At 45.3% G+C, this 4,165-nt stretch overlaps 1 long non-coding RNA gene across 1 annotated transcript; it reads left to right on the top strand.

Annotated features, from left to right (window-relative positions):
- The first annotated feature begins 868 nt into the window (after window positions 1-868).
- LOC127663921 (uncharacterized) lies at window positions 869-2,783 on the top strand. The gene is made up of 2 exons (XR_007973065.1): window positions 869-1,125; window positions 2,536-2,783. It is a non-coding gene; the product is annotated as an uncharacterized LOC127663921 (long non-coding RNA).
- Window positions 2,784-4,165: the final 1,382 nt, after the last annotated feature.

The following is a 4,165-nucleotide window of genomic DNA, read 5'->3' as shown; positions in this document are numbered from 1 at the left end:
CAAATGAAAAATACCAACATAAAAAAGACCATAAGAAAAGTCATAATCTATCCTGAGAAAAATATTTACAATTTATATCACACAGAGACTATAGGGCTGGAGAGATGGCTCAGTGGTTAAGAGCACTGACTGCTCTTCTGAAGGTCCTGAGTTCAAATCCCAGCAACCACGTGGTGGCTCACAATCATCCAGAATGAGATCTGATGCCCTCTTCTGGGGTGTCTGAAGACAGCTACAGCTATATATTATTACATATAATAATCAGAGACTATGGCTAATGTAGCCAATGTTTAACTAAAGATATTTGCTGCTACTAGTAAATATGAACAGACTAGCCAGAAAGCAACAGAGCCCAAGCAAAGGATATACACAGGTATTTCACAGAGAAGAGAGTGCCAAAGGTCCTAACACACATGGACATTTTAATCTTACTTTAAAACAGCCTGACTGAAGGCTTAAAGTAAGCTGGGCATTACAGACGTACCTGTAATCCCAGCACTCAGGAGGCAGGGACAATTTCACCTCTGCGTGAGTTTGAAACCAGTCTGGACGGGACTACGTAACAAATTCCAGGAAAGCTTGGCCTACAGAACCTGCCTCAGAGAAAGCAGACACCACCACCGCATTGAATGGTGTGCAGTTTTTTACTTACTGCTTTTTGACTACTAAAGTTAGCCAAGATTCCATTTGGAAAATTATGGAGAGATGGCCGATAATATGCTGGCCAAAAGGTAAATGATGCGATACTTATGGACTATCTATACAGCTTCTGCATGCATTTTATAACCAGACCGCCCTCTTTGGTGCAGCTGCTCGTATTCTAATGCTAATCGGGTCCCGCTAAACAATTAGCAGAAGGTCTGCACCCAGCTTCTGGGAACCTGCCCCCAGTGAATTCTGATTGGTAAATAAAGAAGCCAGCAGCCAATAGCTGAGGAGGAGAGACAAGGGCGGGGATTTAGGATGCCTAGGCTTGCAACCTGGAGGAAAAGGAAAGGGAGCCGCGGTGCCTGACGTGCGAGTACTGGAGGGACAAGCAGAGCCGCCACGTGAAGGGATCAAGAGATCGGGGCCAGAGGGCTGCTCAACTGGGTCTAGAGCAGCCAAGATGGAACAGAGAAATTCGTAAGTAGTAACTCAGAATTATTAGCGGGAGGTAGAGTCTAAACGCTTGGAGGTTAGGCTGTTACCCAGCTATTGTCCTGCTTAAGGCATATTAAAATATAATGGCTGTGTGCGCGTTTCTCTCCCCCCCCCTTTTTTTTTGTTTTTGTTTTTTTTGTTTTTTTTTTTTGTTTGTTTTTTGTTTTTTTTTTCGAGACAAGGTTTCTCTGTGTAGCCCTGGCTGTCCTGGAACTCACTCTGTAGATCAGGCTGGCCTGGAACTCAGAAATCTGCCTGCCTCTGCCTCCCGAGTGCTGGGATTACAGGCGTGCACCACCACCGCCCGGCTGTGTGCATTTCATTCGGGAACATAAACCACTGAGGTGTGTAGTAACTCGGTGCCTGGATTTATTTTTATGTATGTGTGTGTGTGTGTGTAGTACTCTTTGGGGCTTTTATCTTCTCAGTTATTAATCTATCTCGTTTTTGTAGGGGTGATAGTCAAAATCATAGCCTCGTGCATGCTTAACTAATGCTCTACCACTGAACTATATCCTCTGCATTAGGTTCCTGGGCTGAGATTTAAATTATGAGGCATAAAATTCACTGTGTATGCAGTGAGCTGGATTGTTTGGATTTATTTGCAGAGTTGTGCAGTTTCACTTCAATCTAGTTTTAGACTATTTTCATGGCACAGTGCTACTCACAAGGACAAATAAAACGCTGAGGACTGTGGCGTTGGCTCAGTCGGTGAAGTGCTTGCTGGACAAACGGGGGACCTGTATTTGAATCCTCAGCACCCACATGAAAAGGCGGGCGCGATGGTATTTAATGTCTGTCATCCTCGCACTGGAGACGCAGAGACCGGATTCCTGGACTTCTCTGGCTGGGCTGTCTAGCCTAAGCAGTGAGTTTCAGGTTCAGTGAGAGACTGTCTTAAAAGTTAAGGAAAAGACCACACACATGTGCACACACAGATATGTACTGTATCACACACACACACACACACACACACACGAGAGAGAGAGAGAGGGAGAGAGAGAGAGACAGAGAGAGAGACAGAGAGGTAAAGAAGTTGAATTTGTGTCTTTACAGTATATCCATAAAAATCTTCTGGAAAGACAGTTTGTTGAAATTCCCTTGTTTTTAAACCTATATTTTGCCCAAATAGCCGGGAGGAACAGTCCTAAAAAGGTTATTACTGGGCTGGCAAGATGGCACTTGGCTAGCGAACCTGATGATACAAGATGGATTCCCAAAACTCACAATGGGAGAGAGGCAACTTTTGAAAGTTGTCAGCTGACTCCCTCATGTGTGCCACGGTACATGCCTGCATACACACACACACACACACACACATCATATACATAATACATGAGATAAGATTTCTAACATGAAAGTGCATAGATATTTCTCCTTTCTTCTTCACAGGTTCTCTTGTATCACAGGCTGGACCTGACTTAGCTGTGTAACCGTTAGTGGTGATGTTGAAGGTCTTATACTTCAGCCTCCGCTCCCCAAGTGCTGTGATCACAGGCGCGCAGCAGCATGTCCATGTGGCATCGGGAACCCAGGGCTTTGTACATCTGGACAAGCACACTAGCAACTGGCCTAACCAAGCCAAATGCCCAGGAACTTAGCGATTCCTGATATTTGCTAATAAACACTTCCGTACCTGCGCTCTGACTCAGATGTCTGAAGAGAACCAGAGACGTGCCACAGGAAGCAGAGGAAATGGTTTTCCAAGACAATTCTCACAATTCTCGCTAATGACAGACAGGATGGAGGTGTGAAAGAGTGTGAATGTGGGAGCAGTGGTGAAGCCTGTGTGCTTCAAAGGAAAGGAGAGAGCTCCGATCTGTTCTTGTGCTTCCATAAGTCAACCTGTTGGGGTTAAATAGTCGAGTGATTTTCATGACCCACGATATTAATCCATCGGTTCTTTAAATGGTATTTTCCTCAGTTCAAACTCAATGCATTAATTGGCTGTGGGGGCTGCCAAATACAACTTATTAGTGTGTGTTTGTGAACAGTGTTCTTTTTTTTTTTAAAGATTTATTTATTGTTATATTTAAGTACACTGTAGCTGTTTTCAGACACTCCAGAAAAACCACATCAGGTTCCACTACAGATGGTTGTGAGCCACCATGTGGCTGCTGGGATTTGAACTCAGGACCTTCAGAAGAGCAGTTAGTGCTCTTAACCGCTGAGCCATCTCTCCAGCCCTGTGAACAGTGTTCTTATCTGGGTATTAATGGTCAAACTAATGGTCAAAATCTAATCACTGGGCCCTCAGAAGACACACCAGGAGGACAGGCAACAACATCACCTTTTGCCGGATCCTCGGCTTAATGACCTCAAGTACTTGGCAGCCTCGAAACTTCCTCTTCACCCTTTGAACGACCGTGAGAAAGTGTAGTCATGGGCAGTACCAGTGTGATAGGTGACCTGCAACTGTGAAGAGAAGGAAAGCCACAGAACCTGCGTGGACTGCCAAGGTCAACACACTGTACACCTCCTCCCAGTAACACACCGCAACAGTTTCCTCCACGCCCTACTGCCGCATTCAGCCACAGACCGCCTGGTTTCACCCAAAGCTGGACATGGGTTAGCTTAGATCAGTGGTGCCGTATGTTGTTCCTTTAACCACACGAAGATTTATTTCTGTTATCCTTTTGACCTCTAGCTCTGGTCTCAGTTCAGGCTCCTCTCCACAATGACTACCTTCAGATCAATTTCATCTCCTTTTGCGGAGCCCTCCGTGAAGCAGAGGCAGCGCTTGAGAAGATCTTGTTGACAGATAAACCTTGTGTTTGTTTCTCAGTTACTTTTGGGTTACCGTGATTTAAAAAACAAAAAACAAAAAACCCACCGTGACAAGGGCAGTTTATGAAAGTTTATTTTGGCTCATGGAAAAATGCGCTCCACAGGGTTAGGGTTCTCGGGGACAGGGTAGAGGCGTGGTGGCTGGAGCAGGAAACTGAGCGCGCACACCTTCAAGCATCGAGGATAAAAGCAGAGCGAGAGAGAGAGAGAGAGAGAGAGAGAGAGAGAGAGAGAG

This window comes from Apodemus sylvaticus, chromosome 13 (genome assembly GCF_947179515.1).
Source record: "Apodemus sylvaticus chromosome 13, mApoSyl1.1, whole genome shotgun sequence".
NCBI classification, from domain to species: Eukaryota; Metazoa; Chordata; class Mammalia; order Rodentia; family Muridae; genus Apodemus; species Apodemus sylvaticus.
This window is presented reverse-complemented; position numbering and strand designations above follow the sequence as displayed.